Below are 23,255 nucleotides of genomic sequence, written 5' to 3'. Positions count from 1 at the left end.
GAACCTCTTATTTCATTAACTGTTGATGGCGTTATTGTCCATTCATGGGTCCAATTTCATACAAAGGAGACTAATTTCAGGTAGGCAATACCGAAGTCGTAATTTACTATATACTAATGATACTTTATTACAGGTACTAACGGTTTTCAAGTTCTAACATAAGGTCTTTTTTGTGGATACGTGCTTTTTATCCTTGTGATCTTATCTAAGGTGCATCACATTTAATACGACGCTTTTATAATTACTGGAAATTTTGCGACTTTTACTTCCATGTAAACTAGTATTTCCTTAGCATTAAGTAGCAAAGCTGGTTGGGCGTTGTGGACGAAGCTGATTGTTTCATGAATTCATAACGTATAAGGAATTTGCGGACAGGAGTGCGTTTCCATTGTGTTCAAGAAACTGCCACAAGATTCATTTAGGCCTGAGACAATAGGCAGCTGTCGCTGACGCAGAAGGCAGTTGCGTGTAACCGGTTACCGCGTATGGCGGCGTGTGCGGCGGACGCTGTGACAGTCCCAGAACCTAATACGACCATATGGACCCAGAGACAATACATCTACATATATGCTGCACAAGCCGCCCTGCAGCGTCCTGTGGAGGTTGCTTATACCAGTATCAGCGATTTTCTGCCATGTCCCTGTCGCGTACTAAGCAAGGGGAAAATGCCTGTCGGTGTGCTGCTGTACTAGTCCTAAGCTTTATCACCATAGCCTCATGGCTGGATATGCGAAGGTGGCAGCTGAGAAGTCGCGTGCTTTTCCTCGAATACTAATTTTGAAAATGTAGGCAACAAGGATTCGCGACAATTACACCACCCTTTTTACAAGGATTCTTGTTTAAGTTCCTTGAGCATCTCTATTACAGTGTCATTTGTCACCCTGCCTGGAGCGTGCCTCTGAATTCGTCCAGTCTCTCTTCATACCTGCTTGAGAAGATCTCCAAACGCTAGAACAACAAATTATTATATGAATGCGGGGTGTCTGTTCTTTCGAACATGTCCGAATAAACAGACACCTCGCATTCGTGTAAATGAACTGCCTCTATGGGCAATGAAGCCACCACCTTCAGTCCGGATGCAAAACTTTACGGTCGACCTCCTGTGGGAATCTCAAAGTAGCGAGCATGGAGAACATCGGCGGGGTCTGCGGATACGTGGCGCTAGATGGGAATGTGGGTCGGCCTGGTGGCTTTTCGAGATGGTACGCGGAGTGGGACTAAACACTGTGTCTGGATGGTGCAGTTGTTAAGGCAACTGAATAATCAGCAGGAGATTCTGGGTTCGAATGCCGGTCCGGCATGCATTTTCACTTGTCGTCGATGATTCCGCGTAAACTCTCTCCTCCAACCTCAGTTCACACAGTGGAACTGGTTGCGGCAGATTGCTCTATGCGATTTTCTTTACAGATGCATGCTACGTCCCCATGAACGTTCTGACAAATCTGAGTCTCCCATTTGTCTTCTCCGATAGTGATTTTACGTGTTCGTCCCGTTACATGTAGTTTTTTAGTATCCGTTTTTTTATCTATACGTCAAAACGCTTACCCAATCACTCCCCCCAACCCCTCCCCAGTTGCGGGTTGCCTATATAACGTCTTCTAGGGGCACAAAATTTTAATTTTCAGTATTTCGTATAACTATTAACCGAATTTAAAAATTAAAAATGCTGTAACAATCTATCTATTCCTTTAAAGGTTTAATACACTGAGAGAAGTATTAAAGCCAGAAACTGTGTATGTTTTGAGGCAGCGAATCTCACGGCGCACACATTACCCAGACTACGAAGGTCGCTCAGAAAGTGATGCCCCTTTTTTTCGCAGGCGACATCAATGTTGCGAATGCTAAACGTTAGGTATGAATTCTTTAAAGCTCCTGAGCGCACGCCCAATATTTCCATTTGCCCGATAGTGTAGCGTGTCGTCATAGGATTTCTCAGTGCGGAAAAAAAACTGTGAGGAATACACAAATGTGTGCGTTAAGTCTATGGAGCATTCACAGTCAACAGGAGTACAGCTGATCGTTGAGACAGAGTGTGAGGCCATCAGGAAGCCGTTCGGTGCATCGTGATTTGAAGCAAGCGGGGAGACCATCCACGATATTCCGTCAGTCTGGACTTCATGACTGTGTAATTGGTACTACTGCTGTCAATCAGCAAAGGAAGTTTTGATGCAAAAACCATTATATTTTTCATCCTCTACACCTACATCTACATGGATACTGTGCAAATCACATTTAAGTGCCAGCAGAGGATTCATCGAATCACCTTCACAATTCTCTATTATTCCAATCTCGTGTAGCGTGCGGAAAGAATGAACACCTGTATCTTTCCGTACGAGCTCTGAGTTCCCTTATTTTATCGTGGTGATCGTTCCTCCCTATGTAGGTCGGTGTCAACAAAATAATTTCGCATTCGGAGGAGAAAGTTGGTGATTGGAATTTCGTGAGAAGATTGCGTCGCAACGACAAACGCCTTCCTTGTAATGATTTCCAGCTCAAATCCTGTATCATTCCTGTGACACTCTCTCCCTATTTCACGATAATACAAAACGTGCTGCCTTTCTTTGAACTTTTTCGATGTACTCCATCAGTCCTATATGGTAAGTATCCCACACCGTGCAGCAGTATTCTGAAAGTGGAAGGACAAACGTGGTGTAGACAGTCTCCTTAGTAGGTCTGTTACAGTTTCTAAGTGTCCTGCCAATAAAACGCCTTTGGTTAACTTTCCCCACAACATTTTCTATGTGTTCCTTCCAATTTAAGTTGTTCGTAATTTTAACACCTACGTATTTAGTTGAATTTACGGCTTTTAGATTGGGCAAATTTATCGTGTAACCGAGAAGTTTAACGAGTTTCTTTTAGCACTCATGTGGATAACCTCACACTTTTCGTTATTTAGGGTCAACTGCCACTTTTCGCACCATTGAGATATTTTTTCTAAGTAGTTTTGCAGTATGTTTTAATCTTCTGATGACTTTATTAGTCGATAAACGACAGCGTCATCTGCGAACAACCGTAGACGGCTGCTCAGATTGTCTCCCAAATCGTTTATATAGATAAGGAACAGCAAAGGGCCTATACCTTGGGGAACGCCAGAAATCTGTTTTACTTTCCGTCAATTACTGTGACCTCTCTGACAGGAAATCACAAATCCAGTCATATAACTGAGACGATATTCGATAAGCACGCAATTTCACTACGAGCCGCTTACGTGGTACAGTGTCAAAAGCCTTCAGGAAATCCAGAAATACGGAATCGATCTGAAATCCCTTGTCAATAGCACTCACACTTCATGTGAATAATGAGGTAGTTGTGTTTCACAGGAACAATGTTTTCTAAACCCATGTTGACTGTGTGTCAATAGACGTTTTCTTCGAGGTAATTCATTACGTTCGAACACAGTTTATGTCCTAAAATCCTATTGCATATCGACGTTAACGATATGGGCCTGCAATTTAGTGGATTACTCCCATTTCCTTTCTTGAATATTGGTGGCAGCTGTGCAACTTTCCAGTCTTTGGGTACGGACCGTCCGTCGAGCGAACGGTTGTATATGATTGGAGCTAATGCATCAGCATACTCCGAAAGGAACCTAATTGGTATACAGTCTGGACCAGAAGGCTTGCTTTTATTAAATGATTTACGAGTAAGTTGCTTCACTACTCTGAGGATATTTAATTCTACGTTTCTTATGTTGGCAGCTGTTCTCGATTCTAATTCTGGTATACTTGTTTGACATGCTCAAAATGTTGACCACTAATCTTGTGATCGGATCCATCGGGCTCTCTCTCTTTATTTTGGGAATTATTTTAAATTTATATACATTTGAAAAGTCCAGCCATTTGTTAAACCAAGTGGAAATTTTGCTACAGTATTTCTACTTTTCCTTATGATTGTCGAGTGACATTCCTGTAGACAACAGCACTTTCGCCGAACAATTGTAAGGTCTAGCTTATTAAGGTCTAGCTAATTTTTAATATCCAATGTAAGTCATATCAGCGCTATTTTTATTCGATATGTCATACTTCATATGTGTACACTGGCTATTTTTCAAACAGAAGTTTTCAATAGTCTGTATGTTACGCCACAGAGGCTGAGTATAAGCAACGTGATCTGTGGTTGTCAGTTGCTCTGTCGCTCCCAGTGGTACTCAGTGAGAAGTAAGTGTGGGAGTTGGATGTTGCTAATGAGCGGTCTGGAAATAGCTAGCAGAACTCAGAGATGCAAATGCAAAAGATGTTAAATTTTAGAAACATGTTCTTGTAAAGATTGATATGTGAAGCGTGAAGATTGCCACGTAATGCTTTCGCTATATTGCTTACTTGCGCTTAATTTATTTGTTTGAAGAAGGCAAGGTTTTAGGATTTTTCTTTAGTGCTTCGATTGTCGAACCGTGATTAAGGAATGTTCTGTTCACACGGCTTGCACCTAGAAGATATAAATTTACTACTTCTTTATCATTTCAACGTCTAAGCTCATAGCAGAGTAATATATTTTTGTATAAGTGATTTTTGTAAAGATGATCGCAAGTGTTAATAAATATGAGTTTCTACATAGTTTTTGAATACTAGTCTCTTTAAGGCATTTAATAAGTCGCTCTTCTATCGCCGCCTCCTCCCGAAAATTGTTTTGTAAATAAGTGTCGCTGCATTGCGCTGAGTGGAACACAGTCATCTAAAAGTAAAGAATGGTATGCTTAACACAACTGCATGTCCTATCGTTGCACTTGGGCAAGGCCTTCTTTCCTTTAGCTAGTTTTCTGCTGCGCAGTATTTATAAAATGGCTCTGAGCACTATGGGACTTAACATCTATGGTCATCAGTCCCCTAGAACTTAGAACTACTTAAACCTAACTAACCTAAGGATAGCACACAACACCCAGACATCACGAGGCAGAGAAAATCCCTGACCCCGCCGGGAATCGAACCCGGGAACCCGGGCGTGGGAAGCGAGAACGCTACCGCACGACCACGAGATGCGGGCGCAGTATTTATATTTTCATCACTTTCGAGTAGTGTCGAGTTTCCCTTGCCTGAGGTAAGTCATGACAATTTGGTAGGGCCAGTTTAACACAAGTCAGAAGACATTTAGATCATATGTAAATTTACAGGGTATTTTTACAGAATCATTTTGAACATTTATTCTTCCAGAATTCGATCCGTAATATTATGAAGCATTTTTACACTGTTGGCTTTGTGTGTTGAAACTCCAACTCACACACGGTGGCATTACACGTCGCAGCAGTGTTCACTGTACTGCACAATACGCAATCTCATACAACAGCTTTTTTAAGGTACAGTTATACGTTTTCTGATTATTTCTGGCAAAAATTCATTGCAACACAGTTATAAGATTTGACATTTGTCGATTCTTTATCAGATAGGAGTTTACGCAATTAGACCAGTTGCACTGTTCATAGATGTGATACAATGTCAGCTTCACTTAGGAAAGTGGAAAGTCAGGAAAACTAGGAAGACACAGTCTATCTGCTCAACTGCATCTACTGTTCGCAATATATCGTATACGAATAAAGAAATCTGTGTTTCAGACGACCTATTCTTCCTGTATCCCTGCTGATTCCTTGCAATGAGCTTCTGTTACTACAGAAGCGACGAATATTTGAACTTTTAGTGTGGTCTATGATCCTGCAACAAACGGACATCAATGATATTGGCCTTTACTTCAGTATGTGCAATCTTCAGCATTCACTTTTTTAAAAGGAGGAAACTATGCTGTTTTCCAGTCACTGAGGTTTACTTGCTAAGCAAGAGAATCTTGATAAATCATGCATAGGAAACGGGCAGTCTCCAGTGTATTAAATGTAAAATCTAACTGGAATTCCATCAGATCTACTGCCTTGTTGGGTTTGGGGAATGTTAATTACTTTCCAGTACCTGGCATTCTTATATCAGCATCTCTCACTGCTGAGTCTATGCACTGGTCAAACATCAGTATAGTATCTGTGGGACGATGTATCGATACCGCCTCAAAGGCGTCTTGGCAACAGAACTGCAAGTTTCCGCCTGACGCCGGTAGCAGTCGCGCAGGGTCTGGCAGGCCTAAAGCTCTGTATAAGGAAACTATAGCCATCCTTTCCCCTGTGTTTGCGCAGTCCGCAGTTCAGAATTGGCTGAAACCGCGTCACGTGACATTAACAGCCATTGTAGGCCCAAGCATTACGTGTGAAGCATAGGAAGTGTTGCGTATCTTCGAAGCCGCTGTGGCCGAGCGGTTCTAGGCGCTTCAGTCTGGAACCGCGCGACCTCTACGATCGCAGGTTCGCATCCTGCCTAGGGGCATGGATGTGTGTGATGTCGATAGGTTAATTAGGTTTAAGTAGTTCTAAGTCTAGGAGACTGATGACCTCAGATGTTAAGTCCCATAGTGCCATTTGAACCATTTTTGAACTGACCTCAGGAGAAAGCCATAGCATTCGTCTGCATTGCCTCGTCCAGTGAAATTTCCTACATGCTGATGTGCGGCGTCCAATGAATTGAAACTATTGGGAGATGCTTTCTCGGTCTCAGTTCGTTGTAGTTTCTGATACGTATCAGTTAGTGATTAGCATTATTGCGGTACTTGCCGCCTTCTTCGCGATAAAGGTGATACTTTCAACCAACTTCGAACAAATGATGCACATTCACGTTCATTCTTGGTGTAATGGTCGTAGCAAATCCACCCGTGATTAAGCAGCAAATACGCGCTTGGCAGCGCGAGAAATTAGCGTCACGCTACCTTTAATATTAGAGCAATGATCTTTGTCGGTCTTCCCCTGTCTGTATGCTCGCAGTTCGTGAGTACTAATGACTCATTACTTTCGCTATTGATTCTAAATTCTCAAGATTCTTCTCTGATTTTCTGACCAATATTCTGTCTAGGAACATGACAAGTTATTACTTGCAAGAATTAGCGGAGGAAATTGTAAATAACGTCTTTCAGAAAATTGTTAAGGGTCGCTGCAAATGTATCACTAAATTTTGAGAAAGCACAGTATTACAACTCTGTACAGTACACGCATAGTACCATTGATAAATATGGACTTTGAAAAGAAATCTGTTGCTAAGGCAGAATGTTCAAAATTTCTGAGTATATGCATTTATGAGAAATTGTATTGGGAGAAACACACTGATGATCTGCTGAAACGCTTACGTTCAGCTACTTACGCTATTAGTATTATTACCAATTTTGGTGCTAAACATATAGTAAATTAGCCCACTATTCCTTTTTTCATTCGCTGCTTTCATATGGCATCATATCTTGGTGTAATTCATCATTAAGGGGAAAAGTATTCATTGCACAGAAGTGTGTAATCAGAATAACAGCTGGAGCCCGCCTAAGATCACCTTGCAGACATTTATTCAAGAAAAGCGGGATATTCGTAGTGCCTTCGCAATACATGTATTCACTTATCCAGTTTGTTTTAATACCCTATCTCAGTTCATAAATAATAGCAACCTGCGCAGCTACAACACTAGAAGAAGCGATAATCTTCAAAATTCTGGATTAAATCTGACTTTGGCATAGAAAGGGGTGAATTATACTGCCTCAAAATTATTTGGTCTTCTACCAAATAGCATTAAAAGCCCTGCATATAGCCAATCATCATTTAAAAACAAATTAAAAAAGTTTCTGAATGACAACTCCTTTTACTCAACAGATGAATTTTTAGATATGAAGTAGGATAAAGACTTATTGTGTAAAGAAAGCTTACGTTAAGCTGACACGTTCCACACTATTACCAAATTCGTAGTGGTGATCTGTGCAAAAAGTATTAATGTAATGTAATGTAATAATTATTTCTAAAATGTTTTTGTGTCTTTTTATGAACGTTTCGCTTGCCTGCAGATAGCTGTGTAGTTCACAATTGTAGGCTGGCAAATTCTCATTTTATATAACGAGACTGTCTCCAGTTTCTGTGTTTCAGTAAGAATATACCAGATTTAACTACAGTTGTCAATCTGTTACTGGTCTGCAGTCTTCCCCTGATTCCTTCGATAGAAGATCTACTCTTTTATCTCGGCAGTTGAGTCCCCTGTGGTAAGAGGTCAGACACCTCCGCAGTCCAGGCAGTAGAAGATTATCCGAAAAAAATGGCTCTGAGCACTATGGGACTCAACTGCTGAGGTCATTAGTCCCCTAGAACTTAGAACTAGTTAAACCTAACTAACCTAAGGACATCACACACATCCATGCCCGAGGCAGGATTCGAACCTGCGACCGTAGCGGTCGCGCGGTTCCAGACTGCAGCGCCTTCAACCGCACGGCCACTTCGGCCGGCGATTATCCGATGAGGTTAATTTAACCTGATGGTAGACAGAGCTCATTTACTTCATTCCGTTCAAATATCTAGAATTTCTTTTGAACCCATCTGCAGACACGAATATGTGTAGGTTGGTCTGAAAAATTTAACCCTTGAACAATAAAAAGTTTGCAAGGATGCAGCTGCAGATCCTTTTTGACAGTGTTCCGACATGACGATGTTTTATGTCCCACTTGCACAGCAACATAGCGTTACGAAATTCTGAGACTATCGTACAGGCTAACTTCCACTTGAGCAATTTTTTCTCGTACTCGGGCTCATTTCGGGTGATTACAGTTCCTACTTTTAACTTTTCGGATTACGTCCCACGAAATTATGAAAATATTTTCCGGCCAGTTTTATAGTACGTTTTTCATTTTCCGGCAGTATATACGCACATACAGTCTAATCCGCAATAAGAAGAAAAGTTATTCGACTAAATGGTAATGGTAATATACTTGTCTTGGTTGCCAGCTTGTTTTTTATTTATCTACTCACGACGCGTTTCGGGAGAAACGCATAATCTATTCTGAGGTATCAAACATACCATATAAGTTATTAAAAGGTATTCATCGCAATCGCAATAAAACTGATACACATGGCTATTAAAATCAATACAGAGTATCTTGAAGCTTCCTACTCCGTTCCGTAATACCAACAGCGCCCAAACTGACATAGGGACTGACATGGTACAGGGTAAACAGTTTTGCCAGTAGGTGGCATTAGCGACAGTAATGGTTATAACATCAGGAATAACTGTAATACGACAACGTTTATTAAAAATGTACATGTTTTACTTGATTTTATATATACAGAGTGAATCATCTAAAACTTGTACCGCAAATATTGCGGAAATGAAAAGTGCTATTAATGTGCGGTTTTCACAAAATGGTTCAAATGGCTCTGAGCACTATGGGACTCAACATCTTAGGTCATAAGTCCCCTAGAACTTAGAACTACTGAAACCTAACGAACCTAAGGACATCACACACACCCATGCCCGAGGCAGGATTCGAACCTGCGACCGTAGCAGCCCCGCGGTTCCGGACTGCAGCGCCAGAACCGCTAGACCAGCGGTTTTCACAGAATTGATTAGTAGCCAGGGGCTCGTATTGTAAGTCAATCAACAGATTGTAATAATAGTTAGAAAGTGTATTTTTTGTGCAAACATATAATTTGCCAAATGGAACAATGCCTACTGACATTAACAAATTAAAAATAGGGTAAATTTGAATGTCAGAGATGTTTCTTGCAGGATTCTAGTGCGAGTCGTTTACGAGACATCGTATTTGGAAAAGTTTCCACACTGGCACTTGTTTCTACCATTCTGCCTGCATAGAGCTTGGTATGATGTCCTTACGTTTCCTTATAGTGTGCTTGTGTGTTCCTTGAGAACAATGCGACTTAGTAGTCAGTCTGTGGCAGTCCAAGCACCAGGTTGTGAGTGAACGAGGGATTTATCTACATCTACGTGATTACTCTGCTATTCACAATAAAGTGCCTGGCAGAGGGTTCAATGAACCACCTTCAAGCTGTCTCTCTACCATTCAGCCCTCGAACGGCACGCGGGAAAAACGAGCACTTAAATTTTTCTGTGCGAGCCCTGATTTCTCTTATTTTATCGTGATGATCATTTCTCCCTATGTAGGTGGGTGCCAACAGAATGTTTTCGCAATCGGAGAAGAAAACTGGTGATTGAAATTTCATGAGAAGATCCCGTTGCATCGAAAAACGCCTTGTTCTAATGATCGCCACTCCAATTCACCTATCATGTCTGTGACACTATCTGCCCTATTTCGCGATAATACAAAACGAGCTGCCCTTCTTTGTACTTTTTCGATGTCATCCGTCAGTCCCATCTGATGCGGATCCCACACCGCACAGCAATATTCCAGAACAGGGTGGACAAGTGTGCTGTAAGCAGTCTCTTTAGTAGACCTGTTGCACCTTCTAAGCGTTCTGCCAATGAATCGCAGTCTTTGGTTTGCTCTACCCACAATATTATCTATGCGATCGTTCCAATTTAGGTTATTTGTAATTGTAATCCATAAGTATTTAGCTGAATTTACAGCCTTCAGATATGTGTGACTTATCGCATAATCGAAATTTAGCTGATTTGTTTTAGTACTCATGTGAATAACTTTACACTTTTCCTTATTCAGGGTCAATTGCCACTTTTCGCCCCATACAGATATCTTATCGAAATCATTTTACATGTCGTCTTGATCATCTGATGACTTTACAAGACGGTAAATGACAGCATAATCTGCAAACAATCTAAGACGGCTACTTACATTGTCTCCTATGTCGTTAATATAGATCAGGAATAATAGAGGGCCTACAACACTTCCTTGGGGAACGCCGGATATTACTTCTGTTTTACTCGATGACTTTCCGTCTGTTACTACGAACTATGACCTTTCTGACACGAAATCACGAATCCAGTCGCACAACTGAGGCGATACTCCGTAGGTACGCAGTTTGGTTAGAAAACGCATGTGAGGAACGGTGTCGGAAGCCTTCTGGAAATCTAAAAATATGGAATCAATTTGACATCCCCTGTCGATAGCACTTATTACTTCATGAGTACAAAGAGCTAGTTGTGTTTCACAAGAACGATATTTTCTGAAACCGTGCTATGTGTCAATAAATCGTTTTCTTCGAGGTACTTCATAAAGTTCGAATACAGTACATGTTCCAAAACCCTACTGCAAATCGACGTTAGTGATATAGGCCTGTAATTCAGCAATGCAGAAAAAGCCGACATGCTCATGGTGTGCGGAGACTGTATGAAAAATTCAGTTCGTTCTTGAACGGTGTATGCGGCAAGAGTTCCCAATAGACGTCAACCATCTCGGCTATGATTTATCAACCTCTTCAACGAGTTACCTGAAAGTGGTAGTGTAACACTTAGATGGTTCAAATGGCTCTGAGCACTATGGGATTTAACATCTGAGTTCATCAGTCCCCTAGAACTTAGAACAACTAAAACCTAACTAACCTAAGGACATCACACACATCCATGCCCGAGGCAGGATTCGAACCTGCGACCGTAGCAGCAGCGCGGTTCCGGACTGAAGCGGCTAGAACTGCTCGGCCACAATGACCGGCTAACACTTAGACAACGTAACAGAAGGAAATGAGCGATGGCAGAAAAGGGAGAAATTGAAGTTCTCGCTGCTGTTACAGTTGATCCGCAAGTTAGTTTCCGCACAATCACATGAGTCAGCAAGTATTCTACACATTCTCTATCGACAGAGGTTCCATCCCTAACGCATCTCTCTGCATCAAGAGCTGTATCGAGACGATTGTGAGAATCGTGTTGACATCTGTACATGGGCATTAAGACAGGATACTACAGATGTATCATGTATCTTGTTTAGTGATGAAGCCACATTTACCAGTTATGACCATGTAAACCGCCGAAACTTGCACTACTGGTCTGTTGACTGTCCACGTTTGGGATAGCGAACCATTAGCTCATAGGCCCGTTTTTCATAGACGGAACACTGAACACGCACAAGTATCGCAACCTATTAACAGACCATCTTCCACGGATGCTAGAAATCGTTCCTCTGCATATTATGAAAAACCTGTCGTACCAACAAGATCGCTTGGCCCACAGTGCACGAAGTACTACAGCATGCCTTCACGAATTGTTTCAAAATCGTTGGATTGGACGCATAGGACGTATGCCTTAGCCGGCGTACCCCAAGATTTGACGTCTGTAGACTTTTTTCTGTGGGGAAAGCTGAAAGACGCCATCTACAGTACAAGGACATATCAAGTACACCTGGTGAAATGCAATGACGAATTACTGCAGCCCGATCGGATATCTCTGCTGAAATGTTAGCACGTGTGCAACAGTTGTTTCGTACCAGACTGGAAGCGTGTGTTTCCGCTGCTTTGGTTATTTTGAACACAGCATGTGATGGTCAATTGTCTCGTTAATGGTCAGGATCCACATAACTAGTGTATGCACTTCTATTGATCTTTAGTTTGTGTTACCACAGATATTATACGAGATTTGGTATGGGAACTTTTCTGAATACGAAATCTCGTAAACGTCTCGCACTACAATCCTGCAACAAACACAACTGACATTCTAATTTACCCTGTTTTTTGTGTGTTAATGTCAATAGGCACTGTTCAGTTTCAAAGAATGTATGTTTGCTCAAAATATGCACTTTCTAAGTATTGTTACAATCTATTGATTAGCTAACAATAGGGCCCCTAACTATATCAATCCATTCTGTGAAAACCGCACAGTAATAGCACTTTCTAAATGGCTCTGAGCACAATGGGACTTAACATCTGAGGCCATCAGTCCCCTAGAACTTATAACTACTTAAACCTAACTAACCTAAGGACATCACACACATCCATTCCCGAGGCAGGATTCGAACCTGCGACCGCAGCGGTCGCGCGGTTCCAGACTGAAGCGCCTAGAACTGCTTGGCCACACCGGCCGGCAGCACTTTCTATTTCCACAATATTTGCCCTGCAAATTTTAGGTGATTCACCTTGTATATACAGTCATCAGACGCATTTTCTCAGACATTTTGCCAATATTTGCAATTTCGTTTCTGCAGTGTGTACCGGCAGTCATCGTAAACAAATACCGCTCACTATACCTTTCATGTGGCGCTCCTTGTCGACAGAAAGCATCGGTTTGTTTGCCGTTACAAACATGACGATATTTAAAATGACATTTTACGTACCCATTCTATAGAGCGGTCCAAAATTAGTCTAATGCGACATTTGTTTTATCGACATGTACTAACAGGGTCAGTAGAGCCCGAACAATAACCAGTACTCCAACAGCCACAGCTCCACCATGCAGTATGCTGCTCAGTGACTGCTGCGATACTGATTATTCTTTGTGTTTTTCTTTCCTTTCTGATACATATCGGTGTAACAATTTGGGTTAGCTCTATCGAATGAGCACGTAAAATGCCGCTTTAAAATACACGTTGTTTGTAACGGGAAACAAACTGACGCTTTCCGTTGGCAAGCGTCGTCGCGTCAAAGACGGAGTCACGGAATGCAGCAGAAACCGACAAGATTTTCTGTGCTGATTTTAACAGCTTGCATCTCAGTTTCATTGCAACAACGCATGCCTCATAATATCTTGTCTTAAATGTATGTTGCACACCACAGATCTGATGACGAGTCTCTCCTAAAACGCGTCAAGAGTTGGTAAATAAAAATAAAGTTTTTGGTAAGTACGACGTGTTGCTACTTAGTGTCAAAGACGGTCATAGACCTCCAGAGTAGCTTGAAGTCTAAAGCGACAAAATCTTTAAGTGCTGATATGTTAACCGGAGCAGTATATGGAAAAAAAGTTCAAGTTTAAAATACCATGCTAGTTGAACATCATTGTCTTGGTACAGAAATAATAAAAGCGTCAAGACACACGTCGCTTCCAGGATGCCACAGTGTCGCTGAGCGGTCCTTTCTCCTACAGGCACGACTGATATCCGCCGGCATACCTCGCTGGCAGGATGTAAACTCTGCCAAGAGATGCTCTGCGTCGTTGCACCTTATTATTCGACAAAGCCAACTGAAGACCTGCCCTGGATGAAAGCACCATCGTGTTTATGCTACGCCTGTAAAGTAAACATGCAAACTGAAGCAACGCATGAAAATTTATACCGAGGCCCGGATTCGAACCCAGGTCTCCTGCTCAATAAGCAGATGCGCTAACCACTACGCCACCGTTGCACATCGGCTTTACATGCCTGCGTTGACTACCCTAGCAAGCTTCCAGCCTCGATCCAAATTCCCATTCATGCCTCAGCTGACTTAGTATTCCCGCTAATGGGAATTTGTATGGAGCAGGGAGGCGTGCTAGAGTAGTCTGTGCTGCTGCGTGCAAAGCCTCAGCGCCGGGGTGGCGTAGTGGTTAGCGTAGCTGCTTATTGAGCAGGAAACAAGGGTTCGAGTCCCGGCCTTGCCACTAATTTTCATTCGTTGCTTGAGTTTGCATATATACACACGATAAATGTTCGTCACTTGAAAAGGCCTCTGGAACCATATTGTTTCGTCTCACTAAAATTTTGTGCCATATATATAGATACTGCTTAAAGATATATCCCTTAAAAAGTAATCAAACTTACCAATACCCCAATAAATATATTTATTTTACCTAACGTCATTACTGACACACTAATAACTTTTCTTATGTCTTGACCACACATCATAGGTAAGATACACAGTGCAACGGCTAGAATATAGCTTTCTAGCTTACCAGTGTTATGTCAATCATATAAAATTGTTCATTAGATACAATATATCACGTCAACATTCTCAATCAAGAGACAAGCGCAAACTGCTACCAAGGGAAGATTTTGGAATCCAAGTGAACTAAACCGCAAGGCGACATTGGATACGTGATATACGCTGCATTTTGCTTTGTTTACAACCACGATTTTCATCGTTACATCGTATATAACAATTTTTATCAGTAAACATGGAAATCAGTTTAAATGTTTGACATAGGGTATAAGAATTTACAAAATATAAAACTACCAACTGATGCATATATCATTCGTTTATGAGGAATTGGTGGGGCCCATGCTGTTTCCCCTAGTGGGAGCAAATGCATGTCTACGTAGGAAAATCAAATAATTTGAGGCGCTATCTTGCAGTCTCATACATCAATTTCGCCAATAATAAACTGCAAGCATCCCAGATTTCCTTACGTAACTGAAACGACTTAACCCTCAGAGTACAAAGTACCATCCACAAAACGATAGCCGTGCTGCACCCACGTATAGGTTAAATAGGGCTCTCAATGAAAGACTTGAAGAGGCCTAGAGTTTTGAGAGGTGCTTTTCTTTGAGGCGCTCATGCCATTTTGTACAAAAGACAAAAGATTTAGTCCTTCCAGAAAATGCTTACCTACCCTCCTTGGATATTGCTAATCTACATACTAGCATACCATTGATATTATCAACTGTAATTTGTTAAAACATAAAAAAATTCCAAGGTAAGATAATAGAATTGGTCGATATAACAGTTTCCTTTGTGTTTCATCTTACCTCTGTTTCAGTGGTAAGTATTTTAATCAACCAGTAGGCCTTACTATGGGAGGCAGTTTGTCAGGCACAGTGGCGGAGATTTTCATGGGTCGCTTAGAAAACAGTTTGTTTGCCGAACAGCCAGCAACGTTCTCAATTAAAGTAGACATGTGGGTGACACCTTCCTAGTAGTAAACTGAAATGAGGAAGCGAAATTTTGCAGTATGCACCCCAACATAGAATTTACAGTTGAGTACGAAGTTGGACAAGATACAAATTTTCTCGATTTGACTATAAATTACTCTACCTGAAAACTGACATTTGGCATTTTTAGGAATCCAACGTTTACAGATGCCATTATAACAGCGGACCCATTCCACCAAGAAGTGTGTAAATAGGCATGTTTTTGGGCTATGCTAAATACCGGGTGATCAAAAAGTCAGTATAAATTAGAAAACTTAATAAACCACGGAATAATGTAGACAGAGAGGTCAAAATTGACACACATGCTTGGAATGACATGGGGTTTTATTAGAACCAAAAAATAAAACAAAGTTCATAAAATGTCCGACAGATGGCGCTGGACAGCAAAACGTCAGTGACTGCGCATGACAGTCGTGTATAAAAGGAGCTGTAATGAGAATCAGATGACCCAGCAGTCGCACCATGTTGACGTTACCTGAAAAGGCGCTTTTAGTGTAGCTGATTATCAGAATGGGGAATGTGCTAGTTCAGCGTTACGATCCTATCGCCATAGGAAGGGGATTGGAACGGGTAAACGTCGGTTGACAAATGCAGCTGTGGCGAGAATGATTTCGAAGTTCGAAGCCACGGGATGTTTAGACGATAGACCCCGTAGTGGCCGACAGAGCACAAGGCGTAATGCTGCTGAGACAGTTCAGGAAGAAATGGAGACTCTATCGGGTTCGTCTATGCACGGGGAAGTCAGCGCTCGTACAGTCGCACGTCGCACCGGCATCCCATACACCACTGTTTGGTTGGCACTTAAGCGTGCCCTCCGATGCTATCCGTACAAAATCCATCGGCATCATGAACTGTTACCTGGCGATTTCGTGAAGCGGAGAGCATTTGCCGTGTGGCGTTTCAAAAGATGGCGGAAGACGACGATTGGTTGAGTAACGTGTTGTGGACCGACGAAGCTCGTTTCACGCTACGAGGGTCTGTCAACCCCCACAACTGCAGAATTTGGGCTACCGAAAATCCTAGAACTGTCGTGGAAACTCCATTGCACGACGAGAAAGTCACGGCATGGGTTGCATTTACCACATCTGCCGTTATCGGGCCTTTTCTCTTCAAGGAAATGCGTGATTCTGGTTTTGTAACTGCTACCGTGACGGGTGAGAGGCACGCCGATATGTTACAGAATCGCATCATCCTCAGCCTGGCTGATAAACACCTGCTGGAACGTACGATGTTTATGCAGGATGGCGCTCCACGCCATATTGCTACACGCGTGAAAGATCTCTTGCGCGCATTGTTTGGTAATGATCGTGTGCTCAGCAGCCACTTTCGTCATGGTTGGCCTCCCAGGTCCCCAGACCTCAGTCTGTGCGATTATTGGCTTTGGGGTTACCTGAAGTCGCAAGTGTTGTAAGTAAGCTGTTTATGTTTTCTCTATGTAAGTAGGCTGTTTATGTTTTCTCTATGTAAGTAGGCTGTTTAGGTTTTTTATTGGTAACGCCACCTCTGTATGACAATCACTGGCTGTGCTGTGTGCAGTCTGTGGCTGCTTTGCATTGTTGTAATACTCGCCATTGTAGTGTTAGGCAGCTGGCTGTGAACAGCGCGTAGCGTTGCGCAGTTGGAGGTGAGCCGCCAGCAGTGGTGGATGTGGGGAGAGAGATGGCGGAGTTTTGTAATTTTTCATGAACTGATATATTTATATGTGATGATATTAAGGTAAATACATTGTTTGTTCTCTATTAATATCTTTCATTTGCTAACTATCCCTATCAGTAGTTAGTGCCTTTAGTAGTTTGAATCTTTTATTTAGCTGGCAGTAGTGGCGCTCGCTGTATTGCAGTAGCTTGAGCAGCGAAGATTTTTGTGAGGTAAGTGATTTGTGAAAGGTATAGTTTAATGTTAGTCAGGGCCATTCTTTTGTAGAGATGTTTGAAAGTCAGATTGCGTTGCGCTAACAAAATATTGTGTGTCAGGTTGAGCACAGTCCCGTGCATAATTGTTCAAAGGGGACGTTTCATATGGCGACCCTGCCAGGATACCTCACTGGAATCTTCTGATTTTTTCTTGTAGTTTGTGTAATTAGTGTAGATTTTGTTTATTGCTAGCGCGTAATTATAGAGAGAATTTCCTTTGTAGTTGTAGTTTTTCTTTGTTGTACAGTAAAACAGTTGTGGCATGCATGTAGATTTGCAGCAAGTATTTCGCAGCTGTAATTAACTAGATATTATTTTCAGTGTTATGTTAATGTGTTCTCTTATTTTTGCTCTTCAAATTGTGTTTTTCTGTGTTATCGTGTGAAATATTGTGACAATTATGGCGTGTGAAAAACGTAACACTAGGCTCCAAAGTAAACTGAGAAATGACAGTGAAGACGAAGGCAGTGTGTTAGCGCCGCAGAGTAATGAATTAACAGACATTCAAAGTAGTAATTTGGTAACTGTTCATAGGGAAATGGAGCAGGCGGCAAACAATGGCACGGACAGTGAAACAATTAGTGAAGAGGGAAGCATTATCGATCGATCGGTCGGCAACAGCTCGCCTCAGGAATCGGGAATGACAGGACACAATTTCGCAAATACTGTAGATTCAGGTTTTGGGTTATCACCGTTTTCTCAAATAAGTCAAGACGCATTTTCTGCTTGTCAAAATGTGAATGTTGCCGGTGCAAATGCACTGCCGAAAAGCGTAGAGAAACAGATTCCAGACACTAATACATTATTATTGCAATTAATGCAACAAATGGAACAAAATCAGAGACAAATGGGACAAAATCTTAAAAAGTTAGACACAGTGGAACAAAATCTCAAAAAGTTAGACACAATGGAACAAAATCAGAGACAAACACAGCAAAAGCTTCAAAAGTTAGACACAATGGAACAAAATCTTCAAAAGTTAGACACTACACTTGAACAAACACGTGAAGATTTAACCACTGAGTTACATAACATTGAATCGAAATGTCAAAAAGTCTGTAATGACGTAAAAACACAAATTTGTGAGCATTTTCAACCTATTTTTTCGCGGCATGAAAATGCATTACAGAATCACGAAGCAGCCATAAAAGAACTGCAAGCCATTGTTCATGAAAATCATGAGACCTTGTGGGCTAAAATTGACTCAGTTGCATCTACCGATTCGGTTACGCAACTTGCAAAAACTCAGGAAAACTTAAAGGACACAGTAGATACTCTGAAACTTGGTTCAGAAAAACACACTGAGGAAATGTGTTCACTATCGGAGAAAGTAGCCGAACTTTCGGATCAGGTCACTAACTTATCTACAAAGGTAGATGATGATCTGAATGACACAAGACCTGTAGCCTTCACTGACACTGAAGAGTGCGAACAAATTAGGAAATTCAAACAAAATCAGAATCAGATTAATACGCAACACCAAAGAGAAATCCGGGAAGTACAAGATCAGCTGACACAGTTAATACAAGAATTACGTATTTCAGAGGATACTCGTGCCCCAACTTGGGAAGAGGGACTTAGAAACACGGAAAAGCCACAAAATAATAACACAGGGCATTTCGGTAATTATGAAAGAAATTGGCAAGGTACACCGAATTTTGAGATGGAACCGCCGAAACGACGTAACAATGACCGATATGCGACTCGCCGACATGATGACTTTGACTATAAGCTGTTCATTACTACACGTAAATTCAAAACATTTAAGAATTCTGGCAACGACATTCATCCACAAGCATGGCTCTATCAATTTTCTCATTGTTTTCCTCCCAACTGGTCATTGGAGCACAGATTAGAATTTATGTGTGGCTACTTAGAGAATGAACCAGCTGTAAGAATGCGATCGGTCATTCACGATTGTCACAGTGAAGGAGATTTTTACCATGCCTTCCTCTCAGCATATTGGTCTCAAGCCACACAAGACCGCGTAAAACATGGCATCATAATGATGAAACATTTCGAACAATCTGAATTCTCCAGTCTTGTGAAATATTTTGAAGACATGTTGCACAAGAATCAGTACCTGTCAAACCCATACAGCCCCTCAGAACTCATCCGCATTTGCTTAATCAAATTACCTGAACATTTACGACACATTATTTTAGCAGGACGTTGCAAAGACGACATTGAAGCTTTTCAGGGACTCCTACAAGAATTAGAAATTGACACAGACCGTCGCAGGATGCGAAAACAGGAAAACAATCACTGCAGGTCACATCCGTCACAATTCCATGACGACAGAAACGATAACTGGCCACGACAAGCCTATTCTTACAACGCAAATCGTGACCAAAACAGACACCACCCATATGACAACCATTGGCAGAGTAATAGTTACAGAGAAAGATCGCATTTCCGTAGTAATGAATATGACAGAGATAACCATAGAAATAGACAATGTGGTAACCAAAACAATTATTATCAAGGGAGGCAGAATAATTTCAGACGCAACAGTTCGGCGCAGAGTTACGATTCAGGGAGAAATTCTCCACCACATGACCGACAAACAAGAAACTATGTAAACTACCGACATAACGACAGACCTGAATTCCATCAGAACTGGCGAGCTTTAAACAGAGCTGGGCCCTCTCGGCAAGGCGAATTTGTGGAAGTTAGGTCTCCTAATCCCAATAACAACGCGCGCCAACAAAGAGACAGACAATGACTCGCACCGCAGGCAGCCGCGTGCGCCAGCTGACTCAGAGAAAAATAACATAGACGCTAACCTTGAGAAAAGATTTAGCATTCCTTACCGACGTGTAAAACATGACAATTGCTTTGCAGTTGAAAGTCTGCGTACTAGGAAGAGTAAAGGTTTACACCACATTTCACATGTAAAACCATTTATTGACAGATAATCTGCCTTTTAACTTTGTCTTTGCCATAAAACGTTTCACTTCACGTTACTAGTATGCTTTAGAAACTGTTACCATGCAACAATGTTTGAAGTTAAACATCCAATCAAGAACCAAGAGAACTTATTTAAACAGAAATGACGAATGCATTGTTATAGTAAACAGACGTCACAGTGTTATTGTATGTGTACATTCTTTCTTGTTTGTTGCACGATTACGTAACGACTATAAGGCTCACATACTTAGAACATTTACCAGTACTGCTAATGAGATTTTAATGCAACATTTTGGTTTATTTGAAAATACATTCTGAATTTAAAGTGCTTTCTGAGAGATACCAGATGACACAGAGGTTAGTTTATGTGACAGCTACACGATTTTTATCACGACGCTACTAATGAGTGACAATTTACAATGTTGCTTTTGCGGTGTATCTGTTTTATATCTGCACAGTTTTCTGAATTCTTCTGGAAATCAAAACATGTTTTATTAGTAACTTTTGTGGTATAGCTACAAGGAGACAGCCTTTTCCATAGCACAACAATACGTTACAGCACAGTACTTTCATCATCACAACAATAAGCGTAATAACTAAGATATCTCTACGCAAAGCATTTCACTTTTGTTTATCATGAGGTAAGTACATTGGCTTCTGCAGAACTTAGCTTTTGGAGGAAAATAACTACGACACTTTCACAGAGATTATCTTACAACAATATGCACATTTAGCGCTACAGGACACGCATTTCAGTGATTAATTTTGTACTTAAAACATTTATTTTTAAAGATTTTTGAATTACAAAGAAAGTTTTCAGTGATACATTTCATTTCATTGCTGTAATCTGTAACACCTGAGGGTATAATTACATTAATCCTCAGGGGGGTACACGCCTACTTTGTGTACCATGTGTGTGGCAACCACAAGGAACCCTAGCTAATATGGTATTTGCTTATACAACTTTACACATCGGTACCATATTTCTCTAACACACAAATTACACAGCTATCTGATCATGTAACTGAGAGATAAACTTTTTTATTACATCAGTGACATATGTTTACGCAATTACAGAGTTGGATTACTTCACACTTACGAAATTGTATTTTGTCTGTACTGTGTGATCTGTACATATTTTTTTCGGAATCATTGTGATACTATGAGAGCTTTGAATGATGTATTTTGTATGGATTCATGATTTTTAAAGTACTTTTGAGGCAGATGACACTTTTGACATGAGCAGAGAATTTTTTTTAATTATTGGAGGAAGCTACGACGATTTTGAGATTTGACTGAGGTGTTATGATGTTATTTTTACGACGACGATGTGTATTATGCTGCTGAGGTATGTTTATGATTAATAGACTGAGGCTATATGAGTTATTTGAATATGCTTCATATTTATAATGACGAAATATTGACGAGTGTCGATGGATACGTATATGTGTAATAAGGTAAGGAGTAATGAATAGTGGGTAGGGACTCTTGACTTGTGAAACAGGATGTTGGAAACCAAGAAACGTACTTTAAGAGTTATGAAATGTGTGACTGTATCACAATGCTGACGAATATTTTTTTTTGGACACTTATATTTATAGGATTTGGTTTCTACAGATTTGCAACGCTAATTCTTGACCTGTGAAATATTTTTAAATGAGACTCCAACGGTAGCAGAAACTGCTGTCGTAAATATTTCCGTACGAAAGTTAAGTGACCACCTGCACGTAATGCGTCGCGGGCACCCAGCTGTGTCAGACGCCTGGAGAAAAAGCCATTATTGCGAGCCCTTTTCAGCGGCACAGGTAGAAAAAAAAGGGGGCGTGGGACGTGTCAAACACCTGGAGAACAAGCCATTAGGGTGTGCCTTTCATCGCTAATGCGACACCCTCGTTACTTGAAAACATATGATTACTCGCACTTTGTGCTAATTGCTGAAATGCTTATGAATTGATGGGAAATATTCGTACATCTGCACACCTGATTATGACAAGTGTCTTTCTATGAGAGTTGAGAGCTACTAACTTACGAAATGCCACATGATTATTGAATGATGTTTTCATGCTTTGGTTTGCGTAATTGCTTATTTCATTTGATATCTGGTTTCCAGCTGTGTTGCAGCATTGCTTTTATAAAATAAAATGCATTTGCTAATGTGAACACTTTCTGTCAACAGATCTATTAAATAATTATTTTATGATCCACATTCTTTAAAAAAGGAGCACTTGGAAAGGAAAGAACAATAAGAAGGAACTAGTAACTGCATTCATAATTTTCTTTTCAAGTAATTGGTAACTTTTTGGTAGAATAACTTCTTGTGGTGCACACTTTAATTACATAGACATTAAGATGTGAATATACATTTCCCTTATCTGCATTGTTGTTTAGTGTAATATTTTTTCTGCTTGCGCTATGTCATGTTTAGGTATAAGTTGCTGCTGTTTGCCAGGCATAGTGTTATTGAATTTGACTTTTGCTCATTTATGCTGCTAGCTTTACCAATTTGCATTTTTTGCATTGCTGTTTGTGTTGATTTGTTATGTGATGCTGCATTGCCTCGTCCCTTAGTTTAGCATCTGAGCTCAGTAGATTTAAGTTAGCTTAAGAGGGGGTAGCCTCTAAGAGAATGAGTTGCGATGAATTGGAAGAAATGCATTGAGAAAACCGGTTTAGGTAGGATTTTCTTGGAAATAAATGTTGAGGTAAGAAATGTGTGAACATATAAATACAGAAAGCATGCTTAGATAGAATTTTTTTGGTGGAAACAAAGGATGAAATAAGAGGAAAGATATATGAAGTTTTGGGTTGGACTGCAGTACCAAATGTTACACTGAAAACGAACCCTGTCCTTTCCTATTGGTGTTATCCCACTATGTGTTTGTGTACCCTTGTGTATTTGTTTTCTTCCTG

Source organism: Schistocerca serialis, chromosome 5 (assembly GCF_023864345.2).
Source record: "Schistocerca serialis cubense isolate TAMUIC-IGC-003099 chromosome 5, iqSchSeri2.2, whole genome shotgun sequence".
Taxonomy (NCBI): domain Eukaryota; kingdom Metazoa; phylum Arthropoda; class Insecta; order Orthoptera; family Acrididae; genus Schistocerca; species Schistocerca serialis.
This window is presented reverse-complemented; position numbering follows the sequence as displayed.